This window comes from Bolinopsis microptera, chromosome 3 (assembly GCF_026151205.1).
Source record: "Bolinopsis microptera isolate Bmic1 chromosome 3, MBARI_Bmic_1.0, whole genome shotgun sequence".
Classification (NCBI taxonomy): domain Eukaryota; kingdom Metazoa; phylum Ctenophora; class Tentaculata; order Lobata; family Bolinopsidae; genus Bolinopsis; species Bolinopsis microptera.
Genome location: NC_087074.1, coordinates 8,684,504 through 8,696,034, shown reverse-complemented (window position 1 = coordinate 8,696,034; position 11,531 = coordinate 8,684,504). Strand labels below are relative to the sequence as shown.

Here is an 11,531-nt window from a genome sequence, read left to right as displayed (position 1 = left end):
GGTAACTAATTGCTAGCTAATTGCTCATGCTAGTCTATTTCTCGCTCTAAGTTTAAAATAAATAAGAGTTGATACTTGATTGTGATACACGCTGTTTGACGGACGATACTCGTCTAAATTTCTTCAAAGTATAGTATCAAGTATATTACTGGGCCGCGCTCAGCCTGTCATTCCGCCTAATCTCTATTTACCAACATTAAAGCCTGGGGTCCTCAGGTAACAAGTATAGCGTGCACTGCACAAAGCTGGTGGCAATTAGATTTGGACCGTTCTGTGGATATGCTTATCGTTATACCATATACATTTTTGTTGATTCGCGATGTTAATCCTTCGCATCTCGCCGATCTGCATACGTGGTTGCGAGAAGCATTATTTGATGCGCGCGCGACCCAGTAGTGCATCGCGCTACAAACATTTTTGGTATATAAATAAGCTGTGGGATTGTGAAAGTAAACTATATACCAATGTTGAATGTACTTTTTATTTTGATTTCGAATAAGACCTATTACTTAGCATGAAATTAATTATTTCTTGACAAGCTGTGAGCAAATAACCATTTTTTCAAACGTGCGCGCGCAGGTGACGTACAGGCTTGTAAAACGATATTTCAGCTGTTTATGCTTTAGTTGTCATACGTTGTATGACCCGCCGCGTACGGGTGCGCGGCTCCCCCGGCCCTGTATCGTTGTTGTAGGTTTACAACCTACCAGGACTGGAACAGATATTTTACGAGTATCACCTGTTAATATCGTTGAAACTCTATATTTAAGCGACCGTGGGGGTCACCACGTGATACAATGACTTCAGACTTACTGGGTCGCGCTCAGCCTGTCATTCCGCCTAATCTCTATGTTTATGAACATGATAGTCTGAGGTCCCGGCCCCAGGTAAGATGGCGACTTGTGTCACTTTCACCGACCGTGACCTCACTAATTGGTCACTGGTAAAAATTTCAGTCAAAATTACGAAATTTCGGTCAAGGGTTGAGGGTATGGCAGAAAAGCTCCTTTCAAAAATCATCCAAAAACTCTTTTTACATTTTGATGATTTTCTGTTTATCGAAGCAATTTCTTTGGGAACAAAACTTTGAATACCTCAATCGTGTCTTAGCTTGTGCCTTGTGCCATCCTCAGTGACTTTGAAAAAATGGTCATTGAGGAAAATTTTGACATACGTTGCATGCCACTTTTCGCGCGCGAAGCGCGCGCCGCCGATATTTGTGTTGGTTGACGATGTCAACCCATCGAGATCGTTGCTCTGCGAAGCAGAGCAACGATCGACGATGCGAAGCAAGAATGCTAGTTCGCGCGGCACGTCGAAGCGGCGAAGTCCTCCAAATATTTGTGATACGTAACATGTATCAAGGAAAATTCAGTCAAATCTGTGAAATTTTGAATTTGGGTCGCGGAAAGCTGAAATTTGAAAATGTCCTGCATCGTACTATATGCTATACCGGTAGGACTTGTAGCGCGATGCGTTACTGTGCCGCGCTGCGCACTCAATGAGGCTTCTCACACTTAGATCGGCGAGATGCGCTACTGTGCCGCGCCGAACTGCCATGAATTGACATCGTCAATTAACGGTAGGACATATTCAAAATTTTCATTGCCTTAAAATTTTAATTATTTGTCCGGATGTACTGGAATGTTTACCGAGTACGACCAGGCTTTTAAACAAAGATACTTTGATGTATGTACGTAAACTGTCTTATCATGTATAAATAACCTTGTCAACCATAAATTTTGCAGTATGAAAATGAATACTGTGATTTCTCTCCGTGGAGACAGAGGTGCGAGAAAAAACATTGTTGATATAAACAGTCTAGATCTTAACTTGGAGCCACAAGGCCAAGGGTAATTTTTGATTTTTTAGGAAACTGTTTAAATTCTTAAAGGGTAGATTTTATATAGGGTCATTGCTATATTATGTGTATATTGTTTGAATAATTTTATATATTAAAAATGAATAGCAATTGAAATTTAAAAGAAAAACATCTACAGTTTTCAAAAGGACTTTTATGGATTTATATATTTATATATATTTACAGTATGCACTGCATAAAGGGGTATTTAGGAAGTTTTTAGGAACTGTGAAATGCAAGGATGTGCAGACTGAGCCAGTTCTTCTTCCAGTTGATGGTCTGAAGTTGCCTAAGGGAACAGTACTTGGAGACCAAGCTAGGCTGGACATTTCTGCAAGATCGATTTGGAATGCTTCAGAGAGGGCATATTTTGATGTAAGGGTATTTCATGCCCCAGCCCCCTCCAATGCAAGCAAATCGATCCCAGCAATGTACCAGTCCCATGAAAATGAGAAAAAGCGATGTTACAACGCAAGGGTTCTGGAAGTGGAGAAAGGAAGCTTCACACCTTTAGTGTTCTCGACTTCTGGTGGAATGGGTAGTGAAGCTGAAAGACTGGTAAAAAAGCTGGCCAGTAAGATGGAGTACCACACTGGCCAGAGGTACTCGGATGCTGTAGGTTACATCAGAAAGCGCCTTCGCTTTGAAATCCTAAGAACAACAGTGATTTCTCTCCGTGGAGACAGAGGTGCGAGAAAAAACATTGTTAATATAAACAGTCTAGATCTTAACTTGGAGCCACAAGGCCAAGGGTAATTTTTGAGTGTTTAGGGAATTTTTTATATTCTTAAAGGTTTGATTTTATATAGGGTCATTGCTATATTATGTGTATATTGTTTGAATAATTTTATATATTCTAATTAAAAAAAAAAAAATTAAAAAAAAAAATTTAGGAAGTTTTTTGAACTTTTAACAGGTTTCTCTCCTCATTTAACCCTTAACTTATGCATTAGGTTTCCTATCATTCGTCTGAGTCGACCGAGGAGATCATATAGATCCAATGGATCCTTAGCTACTCAATAGACTCTGTGACATTAAGATTCGAACCCTGATCCTTCTGCCCAGAAGGCGGATGCTCTAACCACTAGGCCACCTAGGTTAGAGAAAAAAAAATTATACTTTTTGAGAATGCTTTACTGACATACCAGGGTGTCCGAGTGGTTAAGGAGTTGGACTTAAGTTCCAATGTGCAGATGCACGCATGGGTTCGAACCCCATCTCTGGTAATAACTTTTGGGGCTCATACACAAAGTGAACATTATATTTTTATTGTTATAAATTTGTCAATCCTGTACAATATGCTAAAATTAAATTTATTGTTTCATTGAAACCTCTTGTTTCATTGAAACTTCTTGATTCATTGAAACTTCTTGTTTCATTGATTACGATAAGAAATTAGGGAATAAATTTCCTTGTGTTCAAAGTCTCTTAAAAAATTGTAATGTTAAATTATGTATGCTTATTGGTTTTTTTACATTGAACAATATGTTATTGACTAGTCGAAGGGGGCGGTTAATAATTATAATTAGTTAATTATTAGCTATTTAGATTGAATAACAATTATGTTGTATATTTACTTTTTGAGAAAAAAATTATAATTTTTGAGAATGTTTTTAGGGCCTGTCGTGATATCATGGATCGCTTAGGTTCCACCAGGATCTGGTAGTCCTCATAATTCTGCGGCCTCTATGTTTTGTCATCTCGCACAACTCTTTAAGAATCTTGTGGATTTGGCATGTGAAAATTTGCAGCCTTCCAGACATTGATTGGGTTAACGAGTGGTCGTACGTCACCTCAAGATCGGGTGACAGGGGGCTGACCAGGCCAGAACCCAATTGATTGGGTCTGAGGTCACGTGATTATGAGCCTGAGGTCACATGACTATGACGTCACTAGACCTTCCTCTCCGTTTCCTGCTCATTGGACCAGGTGAGCTTGCATGCATGTGAATGTGGGTGTAAGTATAGCTGTACTGTAGTTTATACCTAATTAAACCCCTATATGCTATAGAAACCGAAAATTTATTTTCTGGCAGAAAGCTAGAAATTTACCAAAATATCGTCATTGTTTTAAATTTATTTTGATGACCATTCCTGACCTAAAATCGCACGACAAATCGATTAAACTTGGTTTCAGAACTCAACAATGCTTCCTTATGCCTCAAAATCCATGTTTTATCGATACAATCAACATCTCGATCCTCTAGTTCAACTTATTACTTACTAGTGTAACCCGGCCTACGGCCGGGATTTCACTGCCGCAGTTAAAAAGGGTAGGAGTAATTACCCGCTGAGTCAAAACCCGCATTAGGTGACCCAATAGTTTCTTAAACAATAATCTCATAATCAGTTATTTCTTGTGGATAATTTAATCATTATTAGGCACCACATTCCATGATCATAAGGTCTGAACACCGAGTATTACACCTCATCACTCCCGTCCTGAACCGCTTTCTATTTTTATTTAAATCGTTATAGAAATTAACCCTTGTTAACTCCGCACCACACCCGCATATTATATTTGAAAACACGCATAACATTGTCGTATGAACTCTCTCTCTCTCTCTCTGCAGTCCAAACAGACCCCAAACACTAACAGTACTCCCTCCCCTAATAAGCTTAAGGTATAACATTACAGCAAATCTTCCGGGCTAATCCAATTATGACGCTACTTAAATGCAGCAGATAACATATTACACAGTAATGAGAGAGAGAGCGAGAGAAAGAGAGAGCAGGCCCCGTAACTCTTGCCGTTCTGCTCAAGCAACTTTATGTAACATTTGTGGTACAAAACCATCAATAAAACCACTTACCACCGACCGATTTTTTTAAAAATTTCCTATGGGCTTCATCAGAGTTTTGTCGACACTATACCGAAAAAATCAGTCCCGTAACTCTTACCGTTTTTTTTGTATAACCGACCGGAAATTACACACGGACAGACAGACAGACAGACACACACACACACACATTCTGGTGTTATTAAGGTGATAAAGGGTTCAAGTATAGTTACGCAGTAGACAAACTAAAACAAAATTGTAGGTTTATAACCTACCAGGACGTGCGCAGAGTTAAACTCGCCGAAGGTAATATTTGGAACAAATATTTTACGAGTATCACCCGTTAAATAAACTTATATGTATAAAAACCTTGTGTTATGTGGCAGTTGTATTGCAATTTGTGCAATTTCAGTTGGGCAGCTTTTTTTAAGTGTCTGTTATTTCAATTTTCGTAAACCTACTACCTGGGAATGTTATGAATTAAAAAGGTGACCATCTTTGGTTATAACTAGCACTTTGCAAATCCAGCAGATCTACTTTCCTAAAATATTTTGTTAACAATTTCTAATAAAATTCAAGTTGCGCTGGTGAGGCTAAATGTTAAAAGTGAGTCGGCGATTGGTACAGTATAAATGGAAAAGACAACTACTTTTTATATCACAATGCTGGCAAGCATTACCGTCGCCCTTATATTCACAATACTATTTACCCCCTATACTAGTATTATATCCCCTTTATTGTTTTCCAGGCATTAAGACTCATCGAAAGTAGTTCAGCAGGTATATTTAAGTTCAAAACATTCTAATTCAATGTTAAAGATGACAGGAATAAGAAATAGTTATATGGAGGTTTTTAAGAAATTTGCGCAAAATACGCGCCAGCATGTTATACGAAATTAGGTAAAAAACCCAAAATCGCCATATTCAGGTGCCTTAAAAACCGTGTTAAAATTGAGTTAGAGATCTGAAACTTTGCAGGGCGTCTAGAACTTGCCCAAATCGACTGTAAACAAAATTTCATGTTTCAGCAGTATCGGCAAGTGGGTTTTCTGGAACCCCTGTTTTACAACAGATTGTCGTGAAGCATATATATATAATATATAATTCGAACAATTGAAACAAATCAAATTGGCGGGCAAACGATCCGTTTCATGATATGTATAAAAACAATACCAATCATCAGTGCCAAATAGAATAATGAATTGTAGCGCTATGACATGTTGCTCCTTTATAAAATAATTTTTATCGATCATGAAACATTTTCAAAATTATCAAAATTTACAAAATTTACAAAAAAAACAGTTTATTGTGTCCGTCCCAATTTTAAAATTGTCTATGAAGTAAGGTAGTAAGATATCTCTGGCTTTTAAAGTTGTAAACTGCGTTGGCCTTCGTGTAGTGGTAGAGGAAAATTCTTTACTGAGTTCCGTGAAGCTGGTAGAATTAGGATCCGTATTTGAGAGTTAATTGTTGATTCTGGTTATCAAACGAGAGTGCTCAACAACGACGAGTCGAAGGAGCATAACTAATAAATAGTTGTTGTTTGGTTTCCCAAAGAGAGTGCTCGACTGCAGTTAAGCAGGAGCATTATAATTCGAACAATTGAAACAAATCAAATTGGCGGGCAAACGATCCGTTTCATGATATGTATAAAAACAATACCAATCATCAGTGCCAAATAGAATAATGAATTGTAGCGCTATGACATGTTGCTCCTTTATAAAATAATTTTTATCGATCATGAAACATTTTCAAAATTATCAAAATTTACAAAATTTCCAAAAAAAAACAGTTTATTGTGTCCGTCCCAATTTTAAAATTGTCTATGAAGTAAGGTAGTAAGATATCTCTGGCTTTTAAAGTTGTAAACTGCGTTGGCCTTCGTGTAGTGGTAGAGGAAAATTCTTTACTGAGTTCCGTGAAGCTGGTAGAATTAGGATCCGTATTTGAGAGTTAATTGTTGATTCTGGTTATCAAACGAGAGTGCTCAACAACGACGAGTCGAAGGAGCATAACTAATAAATAGTTGTTGTTTGGTTTCCCAAAGAGAGTGCTCGACTGCAGTTAAGCAGGAGCATTATAATTCGAACAATTGAAACAAATCAAATTGGCGGGCAAACGATCCGTTTCATGATATGTATAAAAACAATACCAATCATCAGTGCCAAATAGAATAATGAATTGTAGCGCTATGACATGTTGCTCCTTTATAAAATAATTTTTATCGATCATGAAACATTTTCAAAATTATCAAAATTTACAAAATTTCCAAAAAAAACAGTTTATTGTGTCCGTCCCAATTTTAAAATTGTCTATGAAGTAAGGTAGTAAGATATCTCTGGCTTTTAAAGTTGTAAACTGCGTTGGCCTTCGTGTAGTGGTAGAGGAAAATTCTTTACTGAGTTCCGTGAAGCTGGTAGAATTAGGATCCGTATTTGAGAGTTAATTGTTGATTCTGGTTATCAAACGAGAGTGCTCAACAACGACGAGTCGAAGGAGCATAACTAACAAAAGTTTTGTAAATTTTGATAATTTTGAAAATGTTTCATGATCGATAAAAATTATTTTATAAAGGAGCAACATGTCATAGCGCTACAATTCATTATTTGGCACTGATGATTGTTTTTATACATATCATGAAACGGATCGTTTGCCCGCCAATTTGATTTGTTTCAATTGTTCGAATTATAATGCTCCTGCTTAACTGCAGTCGAGCACTCTCTTTGGGAAACCAAACAACAACTATTTATTATATAATATATATGTATGTATAGACGCTTTGGCAGTCAATTGTAGCCTACATTTAAGTGTCCGTATATCCAAAAGTATAAACGATACAGTCATCTCGAACCACAGGTTTTAAAGATAATCGTTTAAACTTCAGTTTACATTGTATTGAAAAATAATTTAACGTCATCATCATCACTTGATGACGTCATCAAATTAAGTGTTTTTAAAACTTGATTTTTGACAAAGTAAGAAATTTTCAAATCAATTTTACACCATTAAGGAGTAATTATATTCAAAATCTGAGGACATTTTCACCTGAGATAATTGTTCAAGCATTCCGAAAATCTACCGGAAAAGTTTCCTACCTTGCTCCTTCATAAAGATATTTGCTATTGAAGTTAGTGCTTTTTTAAAGAATAATTTTATAAAAACACAAAAGTTGTGAATTAGTATTCTCTGGTGTTGGGCCATCCCTTGGGTTGTGGAGCTCAATTTTGCTTCTTAAAGGTGTAAATTGTGTTATAGGCTAGTTTTAAAGTTAAAAATCGAAAAGTTGCACACGTGGGGACACGCCCAAATTGATTTAAAATAGCTAAAACCACTAAAAATTTTGATTTTCACGATTTTTATCAACTTTGGAGTTGATCCAAGTTCTTTTTGAAATCTTCTGAAACTTTTCATGCTTATTAAACTATATATTAAATACCACTATGCAAAAATTTACGGTGATTCAATATTGTATGCGCATGCAACGTCTGCTCAAAGATTGCACGTGCGAAAGGTGAGAATTTTGCTCATTCGTGATTTCGAATATATTCTGCTTTCCACGATATTTAAATGGCATTATATATGAATTTAATGCCAACTTGAATGAGTAAAAAGTGCCATATTCAGTCGGTTATCGACAGATATACCTACCTAAACACAAGGAAACGTTTTCAAAGGCAGAATTTCGAAATCGTTGAAATTACCTCCTTATTAATGAAGTTTCGACTGTGTAAATTATCCTGACATTATAATCAAAAAGAGATGATATTTGACCAAAACCCATAATCATGGGTAGAGTGTACCGCTGCCAGTGTCTCTCTTTTCCAAACAAAAGGAAATGATATTAATTTGAGGAACCGTCCGCTAATGCAAATTGAAACCGAGAATGAAATCGGTCGCTCGCTTTTCCCATTCATTCACGGCTTACGAATTGTAATAAAGCTTATTAAATGGGATCGGAAAAGCGAGCGACCGATTTCATTCTCGGTTTCAATTTGCATTAGCGGACGGTTCCTCAAATTAATATCATTTCCTTTTGTTTGGAAAAGAGAGACACTGGCAGCGGTACACTCTACCCATGATTATGGGTTTTGGTCAAATTAATATAATGATTTATTTTATAAGGTTACTTATGAATTTATTCGAGAAATAATCTGGAAGTATTATCGGCATCTTTTCACACATATATGACTACGAGTTACTTCCGCGTAACTATACTTGAACCCTTTAAGTAATAAGTTGAACTACAGGATCGAGATGTTGATTGTATCGATAAAACATGGATTTTGAGGCATAAGGAAGCATTGTTGAGTTCTGAAACCAAGTTTAATCGATTTCTCGTGCGATTTTAGGTCAGGAATGGTCATCAAAATAAATTTAAAACAATGACGATATTTTGGTAAATTTCTAACTTTCTGCCAGAAGATAAATTTTCGGTTTCTATAGCGGTTTAATTAGGTATAAACTACAGTACAGCTATTCTTACACCCACATTCACATGCATGCAAGCTCACCTGGTCCAATGAGCGGGAAACGGAGAGGAAGGTCTGGTGACGTCATAGTCACGTGACCTCAGGCTCATAATCACGTGACCTCAGACCCAATCAATTGGGTTCTGGCCTGGTCAGCCCCCTGTCACCCGATCTTGAGGTGACGTACGACCACTCGTTAACCCAATCAATGTCTGGAAGGCTGCAAATTTTCACATGCCAAATCCACAAGATTCTTAAAGAGTTGTGCGAGATGACAAAACATAGAGGCCGCAGAATTATGAGGACTACCAGATCCTGGTGGAACCTAAGCGATCCATGATATCACGACAGGCCCTACGGCTGGGTGGCCCACGAGAGGATAGCATGTGGATTATTTTAAATTATCTCCTTTTTATTTCACATCTTATCCATAATTGATAATGATAGTACTGGATCAAATAATTAATAGACAATGGACATGAAGATGCATGTTCATTGTCTATTAATTATACATGATGTAGTACAATATTTGATGAGGAGCCACTACAATGGGTTACCTTATTATCAGTTCTGAAAATAAAATCTGTTGTCCAATTTTAAATTTCATTTCGTTCACCGTGTACATTGTGCGTATCCTTTTAAAACGCTCAGATTTTTACATTTACCTTAGTGGTAAAATTAATGCATAAAATATTAATAATAATGCTAAACATTATAAAAATTATAATGCAGGTTAGAAAGATGGAAGAAAACCGGACATTAGTGCTAATTTGCATATCCTTAGGACTACTTCTGCTATTGCTATTTAATTACAGTCACGATCAAGATCAGAGCGGAATATCAGTTTTGACCAACAGTCAACCTGAAAAGGATAAGTTTTCATCTGTTCAGGGAAACTTTAACAGTAAAAGCACGGATTCAATAGAGAATACGACCTTACTTTTAGATCAAAACCTTATATCTGATACAGAGGCTTCAACGAATAAATCATCAACATTAGGAGTGGAGCCGGCCAACGATAACAATTACCACATTAACAACTCGGAACTCACCGACCTCCAGAAACATACACTGGAAAAGTCTCACAAAATTCTAGCTAAAATAAGAGAGAACTGTGCAGCACGAAACATATCGACAGTCTGGAACTTCAGGGATAAGTTTTTAAAGCCACGATTACTCATAGCAAAGAAAGAGTATCACATACTCTATGGAAGTAATCCTAAAACTGGCAGTACTAGTTTTAAAAAGTTTCTGTTTCGTATTGATGGTGTAACAGATGAGGACCACGAATTTCATCGAAATGCAGGGGGGCACTATAAAACGGTGTATAATACAAATTTCTTCGAAAATGAGGCCGATTTCAATCAATACGTTAAGATCATGGCAATCAGAAACCCAATAGTTCGAGTGGTATCAGCATTTCGAGACAAGCAACTTCGACACAACAAATACTTCAAAGCTCCTCAAAATATCACGGACAGTGAAGATTTTGCTCTGTTCGTACAGAATAGACTGCCCAAAGAAAAGGAGTCGGATGTGCATTTGCAACCCCAGTGGCACAATATGTGTATCTGCCAATTCCCGTACGATCTGGTGGTTCAAATCGAAGAAGTTGGACGGTACATTCCACTGATACAGAAACTGACCGGAACTGAGCATGTTGAGTATCCAGGGTCAAGAAAAGAACAGGGTACGGATTCGCACGATAGTATGGATTTTGTTAATCAGTATTGGGCTGGTCTAAACGAGGAACAGAAACAGATTATTCTCAATAAGTATAGCAGAGATTTTGAAATATTGGGGTATACCAAATTTGATGAGGATGGCTTCCCTTTGCTGAGCTATGATAGCGAGATCACAACTAAGAAAATATAATAATGATAGTATCATTCTTCTCGTTTATCACATGAATTATACTATCACACTCGATTTGTTTGGTATTTTAATAATTAAACCTAGGTCCTAAGAAAGAGGCTAGGCGGTCGGTATGTTATTGCATTATAATCTAATCTAAAAGTCTAAAATAAATTCCAATTATGTTTGTTCGATGAGAGTAAAGACAGCAGTATCATCATATTATAATTTTAATTATTATAATTATCATAATTATCTAATGATCATAATTATCATAATTATCATAATTATCATATTATCATAATTTATCATAATTATCATAATTATCATAATTATCATAATGACCAGTAATCAATTTAGTTCTTCTAGAACTCTTCATAAAGACATGGTATCTGAAAGCCCCACAAGATTGGCAATATTATTCTGTTGAAATATCTCCATAGTCCGCAACCGAGAATATTTTGAAGTAATTTTGGATCTGACATTTGAGTGTAATATTTATTTATTATATAAACCAGTAAAACTTACAAAGAACTATAACTATAATTAATGTATTGAAACCTAATATT

General features: G+C 36.5%; 1 protein-coding gene and 1 non-coding gene across 3 annotated transcripts in view; both read left to right on the top strand.

Moving 5' to 3' along the window:
- Positions 1-11,531, top strand: part of LOC134812460 (uncharacterized) — a 99,652-nt gene that overhangs the window by 38,716 nt on the left and 49,405 nt on the right. The gene's annotated exons all lie outside the window — the stretch shown is intronic.
- On the top strand, positions 3,005-3,087 carry Trnal-uaa (transfer RNA leucine (anticodon UAA)). Its single transcript has one exon. It is a non-coding gene; the product is annotated as a tRNA-Leu (tRNA).